Source organism: Anolis carolinensis, chromosome 3 (assembly GCF_035594765.1).
Source record: "Anolis carolinensis isolate JA03-04 chromosome 3, rAnoCar3.1.pri, whole genome shotgun sequence".
Lineage (NCBI taxonomy): Eukaryota > Metazoa > Chordata > Lepidosauria > Squamata > Dactyloidae > Anolis > Anolis carolinensis.
This window is the reverse complement of record NC_085843.1, coordinates 177521521-177547783: the sequence shown is the minus strand read 5'-3', so window position 1 is coordinate 177547783 and position 26263 is coordinate 177521521. Positions and strand designations below refer to the sequence as shown.

General features: G+C 43.1%; 1 protein-coding gene across 3 annotated transcripts in view; it reads right to left on the bottom strand.

The window, feature by feature from the left end:
• The window catches only part of rasgef1a (RasGEF domain family member 1A), a 455191-nt gene extending 438681 nt beyond the window's left edge, over positions 1-16510 (bottom strand). For 2 of the 3 annotated variants that reach the window (XM_062975846.1, XM_008115777.3), the window contains exon 1: positions 16207-16370. The gene's annotated coding sequence lies outside the window, so the exon portion shown is untranslated. Of the gene's footprint in view, positions 1-16206 lie in introns of all 3 variants that reach the window. The other variant, XM_062975847.1, reaches the window with a different exon arrangement.
• Between the last annotated feature and the right edge of the window lie 9753 nt (positions 16511-26263).

The window sequence follows — 26263 nt, the reverse complement described above, 5'->3', positions numbered from 1 at the left end:
AGACCAAGTGGGCAGAGCTTAGCCTTCTAACTGGCAGCAGACAAGTGGGCGGAGCTTAGCCTTCTAACTGGCAGCAATTGGATAAAAACAATTATTCATCTCCCTCTAATTAGGATTTTATTTTTATTTTATTTTTGTTGTCAGAACCTAGGGGCAAGGATGATGGGTTGTGTTGCCAAGTTTCGTGGTTCTGGGGCATTTAGTTTTGCTGCTTACTTCTAGGCCCCCAGTTTTTTACTCTTTTATATATATGGATACTTCCTCAGGAACTCGGGCCCACATTGTGGCCTGACAAGGGCTCTCTGAGCCTCTTCAGAGGCAGCAGTGATCCCCACTGCCCAGCCACACTGAAAACAGTTTGATCTGTCTGGACAAACTGCCAAGCCCCCTCCCACCACTGACCTTATTCTGGGAGTTCTTCATACTACTGGGTCACATGACTCATGAAGAAAATGGAGGAGAGATGCAAGAAAGCCCAAGCTTGGGCAGCATGGGATGGCTGTTAAAACATCTGCAATCAATACTATTTGGAACTGACCACAATTGTCTGAAATGTCCGTAACTCAGAGTACAACCCAAGCCCTAGTTTCCCCCTACCCTCCTTAAATTTAAAACAGGGTAAGATGAGTTACATAACTTTGCTCCAGGTTAATTCAGATCAGCCCTGTGTGTTATTGAGTCACAAAAGAGCTGATCGCTTTCTATAATAACCTAAGTGGTTAGGTTAGTGTAGATATGTTCCTCAACTGCAGCATTGTCCATAAAGTAGGACAATGAAGAACTCGAAGAAATATGTCCTTAGCTGTATTTGTCCTCTAAGCATATTCATATTCATTTGGTTGGATGCCATCTCTTTTATCATCAACACAACTGTCCTCTGAATCCTTCCTCCTTGGCTACCTTTTCCTTAAAATATGATGCCCAAGGCTGAGTACATTACTTTTTAATGTATTCTTATTTATGTTGTCAAACTGTTATCCTGAAGGGCAGAACAGCAATAGGCAGAGTTGCTTATTAATCAGATCCCAACTTTCTCAAAAAGTGGCATGCCTACAGTTGAAATTTAGAGCTGGCATTCCTCCACTTTCCATGAAAGAAAGACCAAAGACCACATTGCTAGTCATGTCATGGTGAATTGTACTCCAGCCTGTCTGTACCAATTGTTTCCTTACCTGAGAAATCTCAGGGGTCCTTGATCCACCAAATATAGAGAAGGATTACGCAGTAGTCCTAAAGGAGGGGCTGGGCTGTGGCGCAGGCTGGTAAGCAGCTGCTGCAATAAATCACTCTGGCCATGAGGTCATGAGTTCGAGGCCAGCCCATGGCGGGGTGAGCACCCGTCAATTAAAAATAAAATATAGCCCCTGCTCATTGCTGACCTAGCAACCCGAAAAATAGTTGCATCTATCAAGTAGATGCAACTGTGGAGGGGATTCTTGGGTCTGTGAGGGCGAACACTTGCGCTCTGGATCCTTGTCCCTCTTGGCTGGTTAAGCTGGCCAAAGATGGGTTGTTGGATTGGTTTGTGACCATAATAAATGTTTCTCTGATTCAGGGGTCAGTTCCAGCCTGCTTTAAGCAGGCGGTAGTAAAACCGCTACTAAAAAAGACCACGTTAGATCCATCTGTTTGTAACAACTACAGACCAATTTCCAATCTCCCGTTTTTGGGCAAGGTGCTCGAGCGGGTGGTCGCCACGCAGCTCCAGGAGTTCCTCGATGACACTGATTTTCTGGACCGCTCGCAGTCTGGCTTCAGGCCTGGGTACAGTACCGAGACGGCTTTGGTCGCCTTGGTGGATGACCTCCGCAGGGAGCTGGACAGGGGGCGTGTGACCCTGCTGGTTCTCTTGGACATCTCAGCGGCTTTCGATACCATCGACCATGGTATCCTTCTGGGGAGGCTCTCTGGGATGGGGCTCGGTGGCACAGTTCTTCAGTGGCTCCGGTCCTTCCTGGAGGGCCGTTCCCAGATGGTGAAGCTGGGGGATACCTGCTCGGACCCCTGGCCTTTGACCTGTGGGGTCCCGCAAGGGTCTATTCTATCCCCCATGCTATTCAACATCTACATGAAACCGTTGGGAGAGGTCATCCGGAGTTTTTGAAGGGTGTTGCCATCTCTACGCAGATGACACGCAAATCCACTACTCATTTCCATCTAACTCCAAGGAAGCCCCTCGGATACTGAACCAGTGCCTGGCCGCTGTGGCGGACTGGATGAGGAGGAACAAGCTGAGGATCAATCCTGACAAGACAGAGGCCCTCCTGGGTCAGTCGCTCGTCTGATCGGGGTATTGGGTGGCAGCCTGTGCTGGATGGGGTTGCACTCCCCCTGAAATCACAGGTCCGCAGTTTGGGAGTCCTCCTGGATTCAGCGTTGACGCTTGAGGCTCAGGCGTCGGCGGTGGCCAGGAGGGCTTTCGCACAACTCAAACTTGCCAACTGCGACCATACCTCGTGAAGTCTGACTTGACCACGGTGGTGCATGCCTTAGTTACCTCTAGGCTGGACTACTGTAATCCGCTCTACGTGGGGCTTCCCTTGAAGACGGCCCGGAAATTACAATTGGTCCAGTGCTCGGCGGCCAGATTAATAACGCGGGTGAACTACAGGGAAAGATCTACTCCCTTGTTCAAGGAGCTCCACTGGCTACCGTTCATTTTCCGGTCCCAATTCAAGGTGCAGATTATCACCTATAAAGCCCTAAACGGTTTGGGACCCGCCTACCTTAGTGACCGTATCTCCTATCATAAACCCGCCCGATCTCTTCGATCGTCAGGGGAGGCTCTCCTGTCGCCTCTGCCTATATCTCAGGCCTGTCTTGTGGGAACAAGGGAGAGAGCCTTTTCTGCTGTGGCCCCCCGACTGTGGAATTCACTGCCCATTGAGATTAGGCAGGCCCCCACTTTGCTAGCCTTTAAGAAAGACTTAAAAACATGGCTCTTCCGGTGTGCCTTTGGAGAGTAACTGTCATATTTTCCTTCGGTTATTCCCTTGGGATATCTATCCTCTAGACTGTTCCACTATTTTATGTCCCTGCTCCCCGTGGTTTTATTCATATGTCTTTCTCACCAAGTTTTAATTTAGTGTTCATTTGGCCTGCCCTGGTTTTTATTACTTTTTCTGAATTTTGGATTGTAATGTATGTTATTATTTATTGTACTGTTAAATTGTGTTATGATATGTTGTTTTATATTTTGTCATATTGTATGGTTTTGGGCATGGCCCCATGTAAGCCTCCCCGAGTCCCCGTTGGGGAGATGGTGGCGGGGTATAAATAAAGTTTTATTATTATTATTATTATAAGTAGGAAATAAGGTACCACTTATAAAAGTGGGGAGGCAAGTTTAACTAATTTACAACGTTGGAATGAGGAACTGAGGAAGTGCCATCAGAGTGGATGATGAAGCAGCTGATCCCCCTTGTGGCCAGAATCGAACATCCCCTCAGGAGAAGGTTAAATTGCCTCTGCGTCTGTCTGTCTGTCTGTCTGTTTCTGTTCGATGTGTTTATGGGCATTGAATGTTTGCCTTATATGTACATAATATGATCCGCCCTGAGTCCCCTTCGGGGTGAGAAGGGCGGAATATAAATACTGTAAATAAATAAATAAATAAATAAATAAATAGTGGCGTTACTCAATACTGACCATTGAAATGGCAGCTTGGACCATTTCGGAATCCACCCACCAACTCACCAAATAGATTCATTTTGCCTAATGTTTCAGTTGGAGAAGATTGAGGGAGCGTCTACACTGTAGAATTAATACAATTTGACACCACTTTAACTGTTATGGATCAATGCTATGGAATCATGGGTGTTGTAGTTTTACAAGGTCTTTAAACCTCTCTGTCAAAGACAGCTGGAGCATAACCAAACTACAACTCCCATGATTCCATAACATTGAGAAATGGCAATTAATGCAGTGTCAAACTGAATTAATCATTCCTTCTACTTTCACTTGAAGGACTGAACAATTGTCTTGTCTGGTTAGTGATGTAAGGATACAGCTAACCCTCTGATTTCGTGGGGTCACCTTTTTTCTGTCATTAGCAGTTGTCCCAGATCATGCCATATCTGGTTACCTGTTAAGTTTCTACCTGATCTGCTGATCTTTGCTCCTACTACTACATGGTTCCTTCTCCCAATCATTTTTTTTTTTATTTCAGGCTGGTTTGAACAGGCCATTCGTTCTCTGTTGTCCATAATGCTAAGTGTTTTATTGATGGCAAATAATTTTTCTGGTGCTCAAAACTGTACTGTTTCATATATTTTATTGACACTTTTATTTACCACAGTCAGTAGAAATGGCATGGATTAATAAATAATAATAATAATAATAATAATAATAATAATAATAATAATAATAACAACAACAACAACAACTTTATTTTTATATCCTGCCCCATCTCCCTGAAGGGACTCGGGGAGGCTCACAACAGGGACAAGCCCGAAACAACGACATAACATATTTGACAAAACTTAAAACATTTCAACGATACACAAAATAAAATAATGGACAATACATTAAAATCCAAGCAGATAAAATCAGAGTAATTAAAAGCAAGATCTGTGTCAGACGCACTCCAGTCTCCGTCTCGTCTGCTTCATCACAGCCAGCTCCTCAGAAAACCAAGGAGCTGACCTGACTCTGCGAGATGATAGGGGACGTTCAGGGGCGTTCGTGTGTACTGCCCTGGCCATCTCAGTGTTATAGATATCAACCAAGGCTTCAACAGGATCACCAGCCGCCATGACGGGAAAATCCCCAAGAGACATCAGGAATCCATTTGGATCCATAAGTCTCCTGGGGCGGACCATCTTAATCGGTCCACCACCCCTGCAGAGGGTTTGAGCTGTGGTTAGTCTAAAACTGACCAGACGATGATCACTCCATGACAATGGAAGAATATTTTGCTCTTCCACACTGATTTTTCCTCCGTCCACAACAAAAATTAGGTCTAACTTGTGTCCTGCCTGATGAGTTGGTCCAGAAATCATTTGGTACAGGCCCATGGCCATCATGGCAACCATGAAATCTTGTGCTGCGCCAGAAAGGATGGAGTCCACATGGATATTGAAGTCTCCCAGCACCACAAGGTGCTGAGGCTCCAACACCAAGCTGGAGACCACCTCGGTGAGCTCAGGCAGTGAGACTGCTGTGTCGCGGGGTGGTCGGTACACAAGCAGAATCCCCAACCTGTCCCGGTTTATTATTTATTTATTATTTATTACATCACTTCTACCCCGCCCTTCTCACCCATCAGGGGACTCAGGGCGGCTTACAATATAAACATACACATCAAAAAACAGTTTTCATCAAATTTAAAAATCCATCAAGATTAAAAATTACAATAAAATTAAGAATATACATTAAAAATATACATTTAAGGCGCTTTCCACCCTGGAGGTGGGGTCTGTCAGTAGGTCATATATTCATATCTCATTTTTGCTGCTACTCATGCTCAAATGCCTGGTCCCATAACCACGTTTTTGTTCTCTTTCGGAAAAACAGGAGGGAGGGAGCCTGCCTGACTTCAATGGGGAGGGTGTTCCATAGGCGGGGAGCCACCACTGCAAAGGCCCTGCCTCTCGTCCCTGCCAGCCGCACCTGTGAGGCTGACGGGACCGTGAGCAGGGCCTCACCTGATGATCTTAAGCTTCGAGATGGGTCGTAGCGGGAGACACGTTCGGACAGATAAGCTGGGCCAGAACCATTTATAGGCTAAAGCCAGCACCTTGAATTGTGCTCGGAAGCTAACCGGCAGCCAGTGGAGCTGGCGTAACAGAGGAGTGGTACGCTCCCTGTATGCCGCTCCAGTTATTAACCTGGCAGCCTCCCGTTGGACTAATTGAAGCTTCCGAACAGTCTTCAAAGGCAGCCCCACGTAGAGTGCGTTGCAGTAGTCTAAACGGGATGTAACAAGAGCGTGGACCACCGTGGCCAAGTCTGGCTTCCCAAGGTACGGTCGCAGCTGGCACACAAGTTTTAATTGTGCAAAGGCTCCCCTAGCCACCGCTGACACCTGGGGTTCCAGGCTCTAGGATCACCCCCAGACTGCGAACCTGCGCCTTCAGGGGGAGTGTGACCCCATCCAGCACAGGCTGTAACCCTATACCCTGTTCGGCCTTCCGACTGACCAGGAGGACCTCTGTCTTGTCTGGATTCAATTTCAATTTGTTGGCCCTCATCCAGTCCGACACAGTGGCCAAGCACCGGTTCAGGACCTGGACAGCCTCCTTAATGACAGGTGGGAAGGAGTGACAGAGCTGGACATCATCTGCATACAGATGACACCAGAACTCCTGATGATCTCTCCCAGCAGCTTCATGTAGATGTTAAACAACATGGGAGACAGCACAGAGACCTGCAGGACCCCACAAGTCAACGGTTGTGGGGCTGAGCAGGCGTCCCCCAATGACACCATCTGGGACTGACCCTCCAGGAATGAGTGGAGCCACTGCAAAACAGTACCTCCAAGTCCCATCCCCACGAGGCGTCCCAGAAGGATACCGTGATCGACGGCATCGAAGGCTGCTGAGAGGTCCAGCAGAACCAGCAGGGACACATTCCCCCTGTCCAGTTCCCGGCAAAATAATCGACTAAGGTGACCAAGGCTGTCTCGGTACCATGCCCCGGCCTAAAGCCAGACTGTGCCGGATCCAAAAAATCAGTGTCAACCAAGAATTCCTGGAGCTGCGAAGCAACCACATGTTCCAAGACCAATGATGGCTTTTTCAACAGCGGCTTGATCACAGCCATTTTTAGGCTCGCTGGAAATTTGCCCTCCCGAAGGGAGGCATGCACCACCACTTTCACCCACTCGGACAAACCCCCTCTGGCTTCTCTCACCAGCCAGGATGGGCAGGGGTCCAGGACGCATGTGGTCGGTCTCGCCTCTCCAAGGATCTTGTCCACATCCTCAAGCTCAACCAATTGAAATGAATCCAACAAAACGACAAGCAGGTACACTCGTTACATCCTGAGAGACTGTCATTAATATGGTGTCAAAGTCGGAACAGATCAGAGCGACTTTGTCCGCAAAGAACCGAGCAAATGCTTCACAGCGGTCTGCCGAGTTATCAGGCCTCCCACCTTGATTGGTGGGAGTTAACAATCCTCTGATGACATGGAACAGCGCCGCTGGATGGTTCTGTGTGGACGCAATGTTGGCCGCAAGGTACAGCTTTGATTGCCGCAGCATATGCCCTAAGATAGGAGCCTAGCCGTGTTTGGTCTGACTCGTTATACTCTGATCGCCACACGCACTCTAGTTCCCTCTTCTTTCGCTTCATCGCTGCCAGTTCCTCAATAAACCAAGGAGCTGATTTAGCTCGGTTACTTGAGAGGTGACGCTCTAGAGCAATCGTTTCTATTGCCCTAGTCATCTCTCCATTCCAGAGAGAGACCAGAGCATCCACAGGATCACCTGCCAAGGGGGCGGGAAATTCCCCAAGAGCCATCAGGAATCCTTCTGGATCCATAAGCCTCCTGGGGCGGACCATTTTAGGTCCACCACCTCTGCAGAGGTTGGGGGGCGCAGTAAGTCTAAACCTGATCAGGTGATGGTCAGTCCATGGCAACGGAGCGATGGTAAGCTCCTTCACACAGCCACCTTCCTCCCATCCCTGACAGAAGACCAAGTCCAGTGTGTGTCCCGCACTGTGGGTGGGGCTTGTTACTAATTGGGACAGCCCCATGGTTGCCATGGCGGCCATGAAGTCTTGAGCCACACCTGAGAAGTTGGTCTCGGCATGGACATTGAAGTCCCCCAGCACTATGAGCCGCCGGGACTCCAACGCCAGGCCCGAGACCACCTCAGCTAGCTCAGGCAGGGAGACTGTAGTGCAGCGGGGTGGTCAGTACACTAGCAGAATCCCTAATCTATCCCAGTCTCCCACCCTCAGGTGAACACATTCAAACATGGTCGACTGCGGGATGGGGCACCTGGTCAGGGGGATGGAATCCTTAAAGACCACTGCAAAACCACCTCCCCTCCCTCCAGATCTTGGCTGGTGCTGTATGGAGTAACCTGGCGGGCAGAGCTGGGTGAGATTAACCCCTCCCAACTCGTCCAGCCAGGCCTCCATAATACATGCCAGGTCTACATGCTCATCCAAGATGAGATCTTGGATGAAAGATGTCTTCCCGTTAACTGACCTGGCATTAAACAGCACCACCTTTAATCCTGTCTACCCAGATTAGCTATGTCAGGAGACCGTTTTGGAACTATCAATGTCCTACCAAGAACCCTAGGCCGAATTGAGTGAATTGGTCTCCCTTTCCCGTATCTCCCCCTCCCCGACACCACCTAAATAGGGGCTCCCCACCCATCAGAACACACCCCCTCCCCTGTCATGCTGTCCTCTCACTTCCACTTCCCCTGGTCCAGATGTTGTTATTTGGTTTATTATTTCCCTATTATAAATTGGCATCCTTTCATATCCATTCCCTCCCCCCGCCCCGCAGTCCCCATAATCCTCCAGCCTCCCCCACCCCCCTCCAACAATACAAAGTGCAAGTGCAGTTGTAAAGTGCAGAGGGTGCATGAGCAGCATAGGTATTGGGTCAGATGACTAAAGTGCAAGGCAGGCAGAAGGGATTATGATTAATTCAATATGGTACAATATAGATTTTATAAGGTGCCAATTAGGACCACTTAGGATAACAAACTTAATAGGTAGAACAAGGGGACCAGGCTTCACAGTTATTATGGCAGCAATGTGTACACAGTAAATGGGACTCAGTAGAATCCGTGGATAGACACTCAGTACTGGTGTAACCTTAAATTATTCTGATATTAAGTTAAAAGAGGGCTATCTGGAGGCAGAACCTCCAAGCCACCATGGCTGGGAATCTATTGTTAATGTTATCCCGCTATGGCCCTTGCCAAAAGTTCTAATAGGAGTCGAGTGGGCCAGCCAGCCAGCCAGCCCCCCCCTCTCTGCCAACCACCACCACCGTCGCCTCAGGGTTCCGCTCCTACTCCGCACTCCAGCCTTGCAAACCAACCAGGCCCTTAGGCTGCAACCAGTCGAGCAGCCTCCAGCAGCAACCAAATGGCCCCACGGGTCTTTCCAGCCTAGCAAGGCCGTCCGGCAAGGGTCGACAGCAACACAGTAAAGGCCCAGTAGAGAGTCATGAGCAACTTCTCATGACTCTCCTCCTCCAAAATCTCACTGCTCCCCAGTCTATGAGCTGTGAGCACAGACGATAGTTCGTTGTTCTCTGCACCAATTTACGAAAAATTGCCAAGGTCCAGTGGGAGAGCAGGGGCGAACAAGGGAAATCCTTATGGGAACAAGGAAAGCTTCCTGCAGCAGCAAGCAGGCAAAGGTGGTGAGCGTCCAGCCAGCATATGTTTTAAAGCATTCTCCTCCACTCCCTTCCCCTTCCTACCAGTGCATGAAGAAGGGGCTGCAAGACAGCTCCTTCTCCTGAGTAGGCAGGCAAGGGTGGTAAGCAGGAGACCAAGCAGGCAAGATGGTAAGCGTCCAGCCAGCAGATGTTTTAAAGCCTTCTCCTCCACTCTCTTCCCCTTCCTACCAGTGCATGAGGGGGGGGGGGGCACAAGACAGCTCTTTCTCCTGAGTAGGCAGGCAAGGGTGGTAAGCAGGAGAGCAAGTAGGCAAGATGGTAAGCGTCTGTAAAGAACTGAAGCAGGAAGGAATCCTTTTTTGATCCCACCACTGCCACCAAAATGTAAAGATGTCTAGAAGGGGGAATTGATGATGTTTTTAATTATATATATATATATATATATATATATATATATATATATATATAACCGCTGCCACCAATTGTGGAGATGTCAGGCAGAGGATAATTTATTCTTTTTAATCTTTCTTTACTTATTTCACTTTTGATGGTAACGTTGCTTAGTTTAGAATATGAGTGTGACAGAGACTTAGATGGTTTAAAGAACAAAACAAGTTTATTTCATGCACAGAGCTTAGTGGTTACAATAACTTCTTTAAGGCACTTAAATAACTGTTACAAATAGATGTTGAGGTGTTCCAACTTCCACAATACTTTCTCCTCTTCAATAAAAACTATTAACTGATCTCTTGGATCTACTGGGATTACTTCCCCTTACTTCTCAGCCTCAGCCCTAAACAAGTCACCCACCTTGCTCCTTCTCCTGAGTAGGCAGGTAAGGGTGGTAAGCAGGAGAGCAAGTAGGCAAGATGGTAAGCATCCAGCCAGCAGTTGTTTTTCAACTCTCAGATAGACACAATCAAACCCAGAAGATTGTGGAACGGGGCACCTAGTCAGAGAGATGGAATCTCGATAGACCACCGCAACCCCAACTCCCCGCCCCCCAGAACTGGCCTGCTGGACAGGAAGCCCGGAGGACACAGCTGGGTGAGGTTGACCCCTCCCAACTCATCCAACCAGGTTTTGGTGATGCATGCCAGATCCACTTTTTCATCCAGGATTAAATCCTGGATGGCCGTTGTTTTACCATTTATGGATCTGGCATTTAACAGCAGGACCTTGAGTCCAGGGGGACCGTCATGTAGGCTATCTGACCTATCTCTCCTCAGGGTCGCAAGGACTCTTGTGAGCTTCTCCCTGGGTTGATAGAACTGATCGCACTCTCTCCTACCCCACACGACCCCGATAGTGTTCCCTGGGCTATGGAACCCTTCTTCCCCCTCCCCATGGATGGGACCAGCAGGTGCAAGTTCTGAGGAGGTTAGTCAGCTCTCTGATTCTAACAAACCAATAAGGATGTTACTGAAAAGAGAAGCTGACAGGGAAAATTTGTGTGTTGATTGCTGAGAGATGTAATTAAAAATGGCTCAGTCATGATAGAACAGAAATGGAACAGACATTTTCATTGACATATGCTTCTCAATTGTTCCCTCAAAGCATAAAATTAAATAAATTTTGATTGCAACAGGCAAAACAAACAGCAAGATAATTAATGGAAAGACAAATATTCCAATTCACCATTCTGCTATGCTATCTCTGAATTCATTAATTAGAAAAAATAATGGGGACTGCCTTTGTATTATAAAACCATCATCATCTTCCAGATGAACAGCACTATTGAACTCAGTGGAGTTGGCTTTCAGGTACCATAGTATCATATCCCAGCCTTAATTTTCCAGGGTTCATCTCTCTGAGAACAGGCAACACAACTATAGGATTGCGTTGGTGATATCTTACTGCAACATTTATTTCCCTCCCCTGGTTGCCAAGTAACAAATGAACTGTTATCTCACTGAGTCATCTACATTTCAATAGGCTCTGGTTTTTTGATAAAAAAGAACCATGGGGAAAACAGCTGATAATGCATTGATAAGTATCAAATTCCTTTATGAATAGGTTTTGCATTGTATTCATTGGCAAACAGGAGCAGACCTCATCATTTATACTGAAGTCTTATTCAAATGGCCAAGACTGAGCAGAAGCAAGTAAATAAACTTGTACAGGTGATAACTGCCCCCTAGCATGCTTTTTGTATCTCTCTGGCATGGGGATGGCAGCCTAAATATCAATAGGTATTTGAAAGCTACCCACCAGTAAAGTGCAATCTTTCCTAAGGAAAAACTCTGTACATACATCTCCTATTGATCCTACTGAATATGAAAATGGTGATGGCAACCTGTGGTAGAAGTGACATTTATCAAAGGGATGTCCCAAATGATAAAAGACAGTTATCATTCTACTATAAAAGATGGAGAGGATTGCAGTGCAGGGAAATTTGAATGTGCTGAGTGCAGAATGTAAAATTATATTGTTATAGTTAAACATATATTTCCTTTGTTGAGCATGTAGTTAGTATCTACCTAGCTGGTTCTACACTGAACCCCCCCCCCCCAAGCTTATCCAGCATAGGGAAAAACTGGATTTGCCTAGAATGGTTTAGGTTTGCTACTCCTCGCAGCTGCTATGGAGGCAGGAGGGAGTCCGAACCATATAGCAGCACTGAACCTGGCTTGGCACCAACCTTTTATTGGTGGCTAGAGAGAACAACATGGATCATGCCAGTCACTCATCATCTGGAATGACATTGTTTGGGTTTGCCAGAATGATATGGAAGGAAAGGAGGAGAAAAGGAAACAACCCCTCCTCTCCTCTCATCCATCTTTGATCGTTCATCACTCCAACAAGTGACTGGTGTGACCCACATCACACCTCCTGGCTGCAGCAATGAGGAGAATGGAAAGGAATAGTAAGAGCTATCCCATGTCCCCAGCCCACACTTTCCATACAGTCTCTCCTTTCACTCCTATGCTGCTCAGCTACTGTTAAATGATGAAAAGTTGAGAGAAGGGAATTATGGACTCCCATTGGTCTTAAGCTCTGTGGCCTACACTGATGTAAGCAGTGCTTGTAAAGTTGTACACATTTGGAGATGTCTCCCCTCTGCTTTGGGCCTCTAATGGATTTTCACAAATACTCGGTTGACCTTCTGCCAAAAATGGTTTCTGTGATTTAAACTCCCATGAGAATATCTTGGAGGCATCCCTCCCCAAATTACATTTGCTCAGAAGTAAGTATCACACATTCCATGGAACTTACTTCCTGGTAACTATGATAGGATTATAACTGAAGTGTTTTTCAAATTCAAGAAGCTGGGAAGTAATGTTTCTTTAATGGTTAACTGTTCCTTTGATCCAGGAGGACTCTTACCTCATGTTGTGTATTTCCCATTTTCTCATGTAACATTGGCTGTGGATGTGCCTTCATGTTGCTTGTCAACATATGGCCACCCCATGAGTTCCATAGGGATTTCTTAGGTACAAAGTACCCAGCCTAGCTTTGTCAGTTCCTTCTGATGAAATTTAGCCTACAGCACCTGGTTTTTCTTTGGTGGTATCCCATCCAAGTACTAACTCTGGCCCTGTTTGGCTTTCAAGATAGTATCTGCTGCTTTTAGGGTATTCAGGCTGTATAGGTATAAATAGGAAAACACAAATAAAATAGCAACCTGTAAAAGTAATTTTTCATATTACCAGGCAAAGAGTTACCAGGCAAACCATGGCATAGTTATGCTGGTTTCTGTTATAGCTCATGTCTGATTTAATATGTAACACAATGGAAGGTTCATAGCTGAGTCTAAACAATATTGAAACAATGTGCTCCAGAAGTAGGTAAAATACTTCAGTTGTCTCTAGTCACCTAGACCTATACAGAACTTGGAAAGCTATTTTAAAAATGTAGCTTGGTGCCATTACTGATTGAAAAGATATTTGTGACTGATAGTACTACTTATTTTGTTTTGTTTTTTGTTTTTGTTTTTTTAAAAAAACTAATTCAAATGCCTTTACAATTAGTTCTTAAAAGTAACTAGAAAGTATGCATTACACCAAACTATCCCCATGCTGCATTACTTCTGAAATTTAACCTTGTTATGTCCTCATTACAAAAAGGGAAAAGGGTGATAATTCTGGTGTACCATAGTCTTTATTACATGATATTTCCAAGCTCCTAGTCTACAGACCTTGGCAGTTTCTGGATACAGAGCTCTTCAATGGTTTCATAATCTTATTTTACGAAAGACATTGTACCACTTTTACTACAACACAATTCCAGGGTTTGTTGTAATCTTAGGCTAGAGTCTGTGTCTCTTCAGGACTTCTGTAGAAGATTGTGGCCTACATCTTGACAACAGCGATTGTTGGATTTCAAGACTCCAGAAGATCTACTCTGGCTTCTTAATGCCCAATGAATACAATTCATTGTCTAGTTTTGGAATCTAAAGCCTCTCAAAGATCTGGATATGAAATCTCAAAAAGGCTACCTTCTTTCCTATATTCAATTGCAATTGCAATTTCAGCGACAGACAGATAATGCACCTTTGGTGATAAAGTACTGTTAGCATGCAGGCTTTCTTTGAAATTGCTCCTCAGTTGTAGCTCTTTCTTCCCTTGGAGCTTCAGCAAAACTATATTTGAAGTTCTTTTTTGGAAATATTATGAGTTTTTAAGGGGTTCAGACTGATTTTAGTGCCTGGAGTTAGAATAGCTATAGATAAATTAAAACTTTTATTCTGTTTTTAAAGCTTCATTTTAAAAATCTGTCTGCTTTAATATTTTTAGCTATCTATAAAGTAGTGTAGGCTTCACATTTAGATATTTTTAAATAAATGTAATTAAAATTACAAGGCATCTCTACCTCTTTTAAGAATCTTCAAAGCACCATTCAGCATATGAAAATCATAAAACACCACTGAAATGATAAAAGCATAATCTATATATATAAAAGGGTAATGAAATTTCAGCCTAGGACAAAACAACAAAACTACACATCCCAGAAACACTAAACCTGGCAGCACAACCCCTCATCCAGGCCTCTATGTTCATACAACAAAAAGAAAAGAAAAATAAAGTCCTAATTAGATAGAGGAATAATTGTTTATAGCCAATTGCTGCCAGTTTGAAAGCTATGCTCCACCCACTCATCCCACGGGACAGGCAGAGTTAGGCCTCACTTAGGCCTCTTCCCCACTGCCTATAAAATACAGATTATCTGATTTTTAACTGGATTATATGGCAGTGCAGACTCAAGGTTCTTCCACACAGCTATATAACCCATTTATAATCTTATATTATCTTCTTTGCACTGGATTATCTTGACTCCACACTGCCATATAATCCACTTCAGTGTGCATTTTATACAGCTGTGTAGAAGGGGCTTCATATAATCCAGTTCTAAGCAGATAATATAAGATACTTTATTTCCCATACCACCATACTAAGCCACAGCAACGCGTGGCCGGGCACAGCTAGTTTAGATATAAATGCATTGCAAGAGCAGTAGTATGAATCATCTTCAGAACTTGTAGGTGTGTATGCATGCTATAATGCCTGTGGACACCTGTGTTACTGTCATATTTGTTCCTAGAGGAGGATTCAGAAATGTACTCAAATACAGCAACAATCAGCAGGTTCACTGTCTATTCCAATAGCTGCATTTAACATTCCTATCTGCTCTTGTACCAATCCATGCAGAATATGTGAAACCATCAGTACAGTTAACCCTAAGATCCTACAGCATTAATTATTTTACAAATAAGTCGTTTTCTGGTCCATTGTTTCATTGCTTAAAAGCAATTCCCAAAAAGTTCCTAAAATGTCCAGGTAAACTAAATAAAGTAAAAAGTAAACAATAAACCATTTCCATTTCTAGAGTATGCAAAATAAAATCCAATTGAAAGTGGAAAAGGAACACTGAATGTTCTATCCTTAGAGTTTGAGAAAGTTATTCAATGCTGTTAATCCAAATCATGCATTAAGAAGAACTGATCAAAATGATTGGTCCGTATTAAGTTTCTCATCATGTATTGAACACACTTCGGGAACAGCTTATTTGGTATTTGAGACATAATGTCTAGTGGCAAAAGCATTAGCTCAATACAAGAGATTACACAGGTAAGATAAAAGTATGAAGCTGAAATCAAAACCAAATGGGAAATCTCAGCATTGGATGCAGCAAAGACCACATTACCAAGAAACTAAAGGAAGAAAAAATGGATTCAAAAACCTAAAATGATTCCTTATGGCTAAAGACAACAAAGAGTTATTTCCCATAAAATTCAGGATGCCCCTAGATGCATCTTATGGGTTTTATTTCTTATTAAAAACATATCAATATCTAGACGGCACAGTGTAGCTGATCATACCTCTGTGGGCTTTTTCAGATGGCTTGAGAGCAAGCTTTGTAGCTTTCAAAACACTCTACATGAATTTGGGAAATTTATTTTGTGCCTGTGAGGCTCTGGGTTGCTGGGGGTGTGGAACATGAGGGTAAAGTGCTTCTTTGAACTCAAGAATTGAAGCTTGGTTAAACCCCAAACCAGGAGAGATGCACAGCTGTGTTTAGAATAAATCCCTAGCTGTGCTGTATGCCCAAAATTGAATACCACAATACTTCATGTGATGAGAGTTTTTAGAAATGCTAAAACTGTTTTCATAATTTTTTTTGCGCTCATTCTCCCCCCCAAAAAGTTGCACTTGAGGAAAGCGACTGATCTATCAAGCGGCAAGCTGCCTGCTGTCATTCAGGATTGCATGTGCAAGTACAGAACGGCACCGTACAGGCTAATTAATGCCAGGGAGGAATTACTTGTGGCATGCTATGCCAGGTGGAAAATACCAATAGCAGTATCTTAGCCATCCTTCAAAGCTTCAGAGGTACATGGCTTTAAAAGAGAAAGACTGAGAGAGAGAAGCAATGCCTTCTCTGCCTTACCTTGATCGGGTCCAGTATAGCTTTGAGTTTGTGCTCCGTCCACTATCAGAAAGAGAAGAATAAATGCCAATTCCCTGTGAGTCATCCTAAATGACAGAGTGGGCTCACTCTTTGCTCAGGCTGCTTTCTGCCTCCGCTATGTGACAGCTGCCGGCTGGCTTTGGAACAAGAGTGTCCCATTCTGCAGCCGACTGCAGGGGGAGCATTAGGTAGAAAAGACACAGGCAGCGAGAGAAAGCAGAAAAGCAGGAGGGTGTGGAAGAAAGCACAAGCAGAGAGGCTGGAAGAGGAGGAAGATACCATGTGTGTTATCCACCTCCTTCTCTCTCCATTACTTTTGGGAGCATTGGATTGCTTTGAAAAGTTGCTTCTAAATAATGAAGCATAGATGTTTTCTCCAAACTTCCTAGCACCAGAACAAATATTGTTTTTGCCTTGAATTGTCAGGATTTGGAGATGACAGCTTGTCAGAATAGTCTGTTTAGTGGAAAATCTTTTAGATACTGCATGCTTGAGAGAATTCTGCACTCTTGTTTTGTTACAGCTTGAGAGTTTAGCTGTTTTATTTAGGAGCCACGGTGGCACAATGTGTTAAACCCTTGTGAACTGCAGACCTGAAGGTTGGGTTGCTGACCTGAAGGTCTGTCAGATCTTGATTGTGGGGATATGAGAGAAGCCTCCCAGTAACACATCTCTATAGACGGCCAATTCTCTCAAGTCACTTCTGACACTATTAAAAAATTAGGCAGGTGTCCTCAGAAACCAATGTATCACAAGGGACATAGTGATGATCTTGATTTAGAGTGGAGTGGTGCTGAATATATGACAATTTTTGTATTGGGACCTGAAAAGAAAGCCTCACCTGGCTGACTGTCTATTGGTATCCTTGACATCACATCCTATGCATCATTGTGATGTAGCTGCTAAAGCCATGAGGGCTTGCCATTGGCAAATATATTAAACTAGCTGTGCCCGGCCACGCGTTGCTGTGGTGTTGTCTGGTGGTGTTGGTGAGAAATTGTTGAGGTAGTGGTGGTATTGAATGTCTGTTGTATGGTTGTCTTTATGTTGAGTATGCACACTGAAGTGGATTATATGGCAGCGTGGAGTCAAGATAATCCAGTTCAAAGCAGATAATATAAGATTCTAAATGGGTTATATAGCTGTTTGGAAGGACCTTGAGTCTACACTGCCATATAATCCAGTTAAAATCTGATAATCTGTAGAAGAGGCCTAAGTGAGGCCTAACTGTGCCTGTCCCCTGGGCTGAGTAGGTTGCTAGGAGACCAAGTGGGTGGAGCTTAGCCTTCAAACTGGCAGCAATTGGATAAAAACAATTATTGCTCTCCCTGTAATTAGGACTTTATTTTTCTTTTCTTTTTGTTGTATCAACCTAGAGTCGTGAATGATGGGTTGTGTTGTCAAATTTCGAGGTTGGGGGGCCTGTAGTTTTGTTGTTTTGTCCGCTGCCCTGATGCCATCACTCTTTTATATATATAGATGGCAGTGAAGGCGAAGGTCAAGACAGAAAGGGAACTTACCAACAAGGTAAAGGACTGCCAAACAGGATTAAAAAACATTAGATACAATATCTATATGAAGGGTATTAAACATGTCCCTGTGTTGCACCCCTAGGCTGCGTGGGCACCTCAAAACCACACTGAAGCCCCAGAATATAAGCAAACAAGCTGTTTATTGAGGTTATAAGTACGCACAAGCAAAAAATTGGTTTAAATCCACAAGAGCAATGTACTTGAAAAACTTAAAGCAAGAGTCTAAGAAAGTCACTCAAAAACATAGACCAAACCAGATATCGAACTCAGTCCCACGAAAGACATCAAGAATAGTCCAAACAAGGTTCAAATCCAAGGCATGAGACAAACTGGAACCACAGAAAACAAAGCTAGATTGCAGGATCAAACTCCAAAGTAATCCAAGGTAATGGAAATCCAAACAGCAAAGTTACTGGAACATACAACTGGATCCAAAAGTGAAACAAGGCTGGAACTTGAAGCAAAATCCACGGCTGCAAGAATATACAGGAACACGGAGCAAAGATCTTTGTCTCTTGAATTGCAATGTTGCCACCTCTGGTATAGCAGAGAAGAACCAGGCATTTAAGGAAAATCCAAGGTCTTTCTTTCATGAGAAAACTTTCTCTCATGAGAAAACTACTCATTAGAGCGCTTCAAAAGCAGTCGTTTACTTCTTGTTCCCTCTTTTAATGAGTTATTGCTCCCCTCTTGTCAAACTAATTATCCTCCTCTAAACTAAAATGTCCATCTGATACCTGGTGAACTGGTCTTGACCGCCGAGAGGAATGCGGTTCAAAATGCCTGCTTGCAACCATTCTGTTTCTGGTCCCAGAATCCACTGGAACAGACTGGCTTCATCTCAGGCCCAAACCCAGAGTCCTCTGGCACAGTTGGTTGCATCTCAGGCCCAAACTCTGGCTGCATCTCAGGCCCAAAACAAGGATCCTCTGGCAAATCAGGTGCAGGGACAATTACTGGCTGAATGTTTTTGAATACTTGGAGGCAGATTGTATTCATTTTCATAGTTCACAGCAAAATAATAATAATAATAATAATAATAATAATAATAATAATAATAATAATGTTAAAACTACTGACTGTTTAAACTATGTTTAAACTACTGACTGGCATCATAGCTGACAGAATTCAAGACTATCTTGAAGAAAAAAACATCTTGCCAGATGAACAGAAAGGCAACAAACGGAAAAGCAGGGGAACAAAAGACCAGTTATTGATTGACAAAATGATTCTGGAGAACTGTAAAAGCCGAAAAGCAAATCTTCACATGACATGGATTGACTACAAAAAGGCCTTTGACTCACTCCCACACAACTGGATCATCAAGTGCCTGGACGCCATCGGGATTTGTAAAAACGTTGGCACCTTCATTGAAAACATGATGGAGCACTGGAAAACTGAACTGTTTGTTGGAAATGAAAGCTATGGACTTATCAACATCAGGAGAGGAATTTTCCAGGGAGATTCATTGTCCCCTCTGCTTTTCATTATTGCCATGATCCCTCTGTCAACAATCTTACAAAAAACAAATCTCGGCTATCAAACATCTAAGAATTCTCACAAAATTTCGCATCTGATGTACACGGATGACCTGAAGCTGTATGGAAAAACGGAAACTGAAATCCAGTCTCTGACTAACACTGTCCGAATTTTTTAGCACTGATATCAGCATGGAGTTTGGCTTGGACAAATGTTCAACAGTGGCATTGAAGAAGGGAAAAATCATTGAAAGTGAGGGCATAAATATGCCTAATGGCCAAACAATAAAGTGTCACTAGCCAGAGGCCTATAAATATCTGGGCATACTACAACTGGACAACATCAAGCATGAACATGTGAAAATTGTGGTCAGCAAAGAATACACAAAGGGTCAGAAAAATTCTCAAAAGCAAGCTCAATGGAGGCAACACCATCAAGGCCATAAACACCTGGGCCACACCTGTCATAAGATATACTGCTGGCATCATAAACTGGACACAGATGGAAATGGACAATTTGGACAGAAAAACATGAAAACTCATGACCATTCATCATTCACTGCACCCTCACAGTGATGTTGACCGGCTGTATCTGCCTAGAAGATCAGGGGGCAGAGGACTCTTACAAGTAAAACAAGCAGTCAAAGAAGAAGAACATGCCCTGGCAGAATATGTAAAGCAAATTGAAGAACCTGCTTTGATTGAAGTAAAAAATCAGAAACTCCTCAAAGCACAGCAGACAAAAAAACCAGTACAAGAAAGCCACACTACAAACTAGAGCTGACAGCTGGCACAACAAAACATTGCATGGAAAGTTCCTTGACAAAATTGAAGGAAAAGCTGATAAGGAGAAGACCTGGCTCTGGCTCACGAATGGGACCCCGAAGAAGGAGACAGAAGGCCTGATCCTTGCAGCCCAGGAGCAAGCCATCAGAACAAATGCAATTAAGGCCAAGATCGAAAAATCAGCTGATGACCCAAAATGCAGACTGTGCAAGGAAACCGACAAAACCATTGATCATATCCTCAGCTGCTGTAAGAAAATTGCACAGACAGACTACAAACAGAGGCACAACTATGTGGCCCAAGTGATTCATTGGAAACTTATGCCTCAAGTACCACCTGCTAGCAGCAAAGAACTGGTGGGATCAAAAACCTGCAAAAGTAATGGAAAATGAGCACGCAAAAATACTGTGGGACTTCCGAATCCAGACTGACAAAGTTCTGGAACACCAGACATCACAGTTGTGGAAAAGAACAAGGTTTGGATCATTGATGTTGCCATCCCAGGTGACAGTCGAATTGACAAAAAACAACAGGAAAAACTCAGCCGCTATCAGGACCTCAAGATTGAACTTCAAAGACTCTGGCAGAAACCAGTGCAGGTGGTCCCGGTGGTGATGGGCACATTGGGTGCCGTGCCAAAAGATCTCAGCCGGCATTTGGAAACAATAGACATTGACAAAATTACGATCTGCCAGCTGCAAAAGGCCACCCTACTGGGATCTGCACGCATCATCCGAAAATACATCACACAGTCCTAGACACTTGGGAAGTGTTCGACTTGTGATTTTGTGATATGAAATCCAGCATATCTATCTTGTATTTCTGTGTCATAATAAAATAAAATAATAATAATAATAATAATAATAATAATAATAATAATAATAATAATAATAATAATGATGATGATGATGACTTTGGTAATATACACTGCTTCACTCCATTGTCAGCTTCCTTTCTGGAAGAATCCTTCCTGGAGAGGTGTTACCTGGCCCTGATTGTTTCCTTTGTGGAGTTTCCCATTTCCCTGCTTTCAGAGTGTTGCTCTTTATTTACTGTCCTGGTTTTAGAGATTATATTGTTCTGTATTATTCTATCACAGTAATTATTTCATATTACAGTAGAATCTCACCTATCCAACATTCACTTATCCAATGTTCTGGATTATCCAATGCAGTCTGCCTTTTAGTAGTGAATGTTTTTGTAGTCAGTGTTTTAAATTCATTGTGATATTTTGGTGGTAAATTTGTAAATACAGTAATTAGTACATAGCATTACTGCACATGGAACTACTTTTTCTGTCAAATTTGTTGTATAACATGATGTTTTGGTGCTTAATTTGTATAATTATTACCTAATTTGATGTTTAATCGTCTTTTCCTGAATCCCTTCTTATTATCCAACATATTTACTTATCCAAAGTTCTGCCGGCCTGTTTATGTTGGATAAGTGCGACTGTACTGTATATTTATAATCTTATATTATCTGCTTAGAACTGGATTATATGAGGCCCCTTCTACCCAGCTGGATAAAATGTACACTGAAGTGGATTATATGGCAGTGTGAAGTCAATATAATCCAGTTCAAAGTAGATAATATAAGATTATAAATGGGTTATATAGCTCTGTGGAAGGGCTTTGAGTCTACACTGCCATATAATAAAATCTGATAATCTGTATTTTATAGACAGTGTGGAAGAGGCCTAACTCTGCCTGTCCCCTGGGCTGAGTAGGTTGCTAGGAGACCAAGTGGGCAGAGCTTAGCCTTCTAAATGGCAGCAATTGGATAAAAACAATTATTCCTTTCCCTCTAATTAGGAGTTTATTTTTCTTTTCATTTTGTTGTAACAACCTAGAGGCATGGGTTGTGTTGTCAAATTTCGAGGTTGGGGGGCCTGTAGTTTTGTTGTTTTGTCGGTCGCCAGGATTCCATCACTCTTTTATATATATATATATATAGATGCCTGTTTCTTCTGCAGATATTTTCTGTCATTATCACTACCATCCCACCTTTCTTCCAAAATTAAGACTCAAGTTTGAATACAATTAAAAAACAGCTGAAACATACATCAAAGTGAATATTGATCAAGAAACATCAGGAATGCTCCAACACCATCTTTTGAGTTCGCTCCCCAAGGGAGGAATGAAGCCACTGTGCGTTTCTAAACCACATCCCAGTGAGGCAGCCCAGAAAGCCAATTATATTGAAAGTCACTAAGGTGTCCAGCAAAACCAACATATCATGCAACATATATGACTTTGAGAGTTCACCCTCCAATAAAGATGAAGTAGACTTACCTATGAAGGAGCCATAGCAGCTGCTTATAAGCCAGCCGTGTTCTCTTTCTGTTTACCAGGTTAAGTGGGTTCAGAGCTGGAACAGAAGACATTTAGTACCAGGGAAAGGTGGAGGCTCAAGAGCCTGTCTGAGATCATCCCCAAAGATGGAGCAAAAGGCTATAACCAAGACATTGGGAGTGTGGCAGCTGTAGAACATTTTCCCTAAGTACTGCAAGTGTACTTTATAGATTTGCAATTCATGGACTGCTTAACAACGTGGTTATCACAACTCCCGAAAACCTGTCCCTGATTTATAGATTTCTTGACTTTGAGTTGTTGTTATACTGGATATGTCTTTGCCAGATGAAGAAGCTAGTGAAGCTGCAAAAACTTGGATAATGTATTTTATATTTTCGACTTGGCCCGAGAAATGTATTTCTTCTTTGTGGGTTTTGAATTATGTTGTCTCTTACTGCATGGCTTCTTCTGAATAGGTCTCAGTTGAGTCATCTTGGCTTCTAGGTTGAGTTCAGGCTTGATTTGCTCGAGGACAACCCTTTGGAAGTCCAGGGTATCCTCAGAATATTCTCCCAACACTGCATTTCAAATGAATTGATCCTGTCACTATCAGCTTTTTCCACTATCCAGCATTCATGAACCATTCTCAGAACCTGAAATTGGCATGAGGTATTCTGACTTTGCTCTTCAACAATATAGCTCTACCTTGAGGATCTTGTCCATTGTATAGTTGGGTATAAAAATGTTGCATGATCAAGTTTTTTCATGTGTGCAGAACATTATTTACCCTATGAAGAAAACAAAGGGTGGAAGAAAGTCAAAACAAATAAAAAAATCAAATCTTGCAGGAATTTTTAAAAATTTCAGGGCCCTTTTACACTGACCACAAAATCAGTCCCACTCGGATGTCTGGGGACCCTTCTACATATGTCCAAAAACATGGAAGAAACCGGGATAAACGGGGGGGGGGGGGTGCATGTGGGGGGGGGGGGCTAAATGATGTTTCATGAAAATGCCTGCTGATTCGGATTAACAGCTGAAAAACATATGTTAAAAAGGTGGTTTGTAACCCGATTTCACCCCAAAATGTGCAGATTCACATGACTGCATAATCACTGCAGTCAAGGAAAACTTGTGATTTCATTGGTATACCCTGGTTTAGATTGCTCCAGCGTATGTATATTAAAATCCCAAAATGGCTGATTTGGTCTGTAAACAAATGGAACTACGGACACACAGGTGGCTAAATGGAAACACAAATGGAAAGCAATTACAATGAGAACTCTCTGCAACCATTCCTTTGTTCTGATATTTATGAAATTGAATAGAGTTTTACCTTACAGTAGGGTGAAGAAAGATAATAAGAAATCTGCTTGTGCATACATTTAGATATCCGCATGAGCGCATATGACGTGTAGTGCATCTTAGAGTGTTGATTTTTAAAAAAGTAAACTTCTGTTGTATGTCCCCTGTCCATCTTGTGGATTTCTAAAATTTGCTACAAATGAAGGTGTCAGGTGTCATTTACCGAGACTGACAGGTCTGTGTTTTGACTTGCTGTCAGGTCCTGTGGTTTTTTTGCCCCGCTTATTTGACCCGCATTTTGACACTGTCTGGAAGTACCTTGGGATGCTGGATTCGGCCATTTGGTGACCTACTTGGGACTCCCTGAGCTGCCCTCCAGGACCTCAGCCACAACCCACATTGAACTTGCTGTTAAAGAACCCTTGCTGAAATTAGAGAAATTGATGCTTGCTAAGGTGGCAAGAAGGGGGGAAAGCCCCCAATTCCCCATCCCATTCCACACTGATAGTAAATTGTCTGGAAAAAATATGAGATAGGAATGACATGCTGTGTCTCTCGGCCTCCTGAGACCAGGGAAGACCAGTCTAGATAGCTACCATAGATTCAGGTTAGGAATCAGGAGCCCCCGGATGGCATAGTGGAATAAAGCCTTGTCACTTGAAGGTTGGGTTGCTGACCTGAAAGTTGCCAGGTTCGAATCTCACCCGGGGAGACTGCAGATGAGCTCCCTCTATCAGCTCCAGCTCCATGCGGGGACATGAGAGAAGCCTCCCACAAGGATGGTAAAAACATAAAAAAAAAACCCAAAACATCCGGGCACCCCCTGAGCAATGTCCTTGCAGACGGCAATTCTCTCACTCCAGAAGCGACTCAAGTTGCTCCTGACACACACACAAAAAAGGTTAGGAATTGACCCAGCTGTCTCGACAATCCCTAACTCAAGAAAGACTACAAATCCTGTTACGGGATTCAGGTTTCCCCCGAGTTAGCTTAACCCAATAAGATGTGCTCATAATGAATCTGCTTACTGCAATGAATTTCAGTAACTCCAGAAAAAAAGTTTGTTTTCTTCTCCTCCCAGGTGATTTTGGGTGGGTGGGGGAAGGTTAGGGTTATTTTCTTTGTTCTGATATGTTACATACAGTAGATGGGAATGAAAATATTTCTTATGGGAAAAATCAATAGATTTCTGAACACTTCTGAAAAGTCTGCTCAGTTTGCAGGACAAATACATTCTTGCAGCAGCAAGAAATTTGATAAAATTACTCACTGCTTCCTTCAATAACAAAATTAGCTAATATTTACATCCTTAATTGTAAGGCTACTTCTGTGTGGATTCAGTAACAAACTCTTTGGAAGTGAAATAAGAGGGTTAACCTAGAATTGCCACATATTGAAAAGATCCCAAAATGGGTGGACACTGCATAACTTTACAATGCAATACCATGGCTGTTGGGAAACACTGCTTCATTTCTGGATTGTGACACAGTGTCACCAAATACATATGTACAATGTATATCCATACATACATTACACATAAACCTATATCAAAATAACACAACTTTGTGAAATGATACAACAAGCACCACCTTTCTTTTGCAATCTTAAAATCAAAACATCCATTCTGCATTGGACAAAAATGTCCAACTGCTTCCATGGGGGAATTTGCATCTCTGTAAGACACCAATAAGATTTCAGGTCTGATACTGCCAACTTGAAATTAGTAACACACCTCAGAGATTTGGAGGTAAAAAATAATACAGATCATATTTTCTTCCTTTTTCTAGCTAGCTTTTTAAAGAGAGAACCTCACATTATTTATGTAAACAGCTTCTTCTTTCACAGGTAAAAAGGTTGAATGCCTAATAGATCCTTGAATGCTGGAGAGGAAAATGAAGCTTGTGAGAAATAATCAATTGCCTTCATTTTACAGCAATTAGGGGGGCTGTAATTGAGATTCATGTTGCATGGAAAACCACAGATTCAGTAGATTATTGTGTAGTGTAATGCTGCTCATGTTGAAGGAGCTCTCACTGCACTGCCGACTCATGTTGGCATCAATGATACATTAATATATCAACTTGAAAATGAAAAAAATATAATCAAGAAGAAGGGGCAGCTTCAAAACCTCAAAGTGGCCTCATTCTAGGATTCTATCAGGATAATTTATAGGTAATTTGCAAAATCTCCCAACCTCCATGAAGTTTGGCTCTAACCCAGTTTTTAGAGGGGGGGGGGGGGTCATGGCAAAAGTTCTCCAGAATGGTTTGCATTTGATTAATAGGTGAATACAAGTACCTTAATATACAACAGCTTTTTTCTGCCTGGTACTCTTCAGTTGTGCTGTAATACAAATCCTCCAACCATAATGGGTGATGAATGAGGATGATGGGAATTGTAATGCAACACAGATGAAATGAAATGGAAAGAGAAAGGTTGGTACATGCCTGTATTTACCAGAGTCTAATGTGCCATTGAATCTAATGTGCACCTCAATTTCCAAAGCCTTGAAAAAAATTGCTGGAGAATGTAATGTGCAGCGGCCAAAAGTGCACTCTTTGTAATTTGGCCAAAAAGGTACACATTGCAGTTGCTGCCTGTTTAGGATTCCTTCTTTAAAAACAAAAAATGTTAGAACACC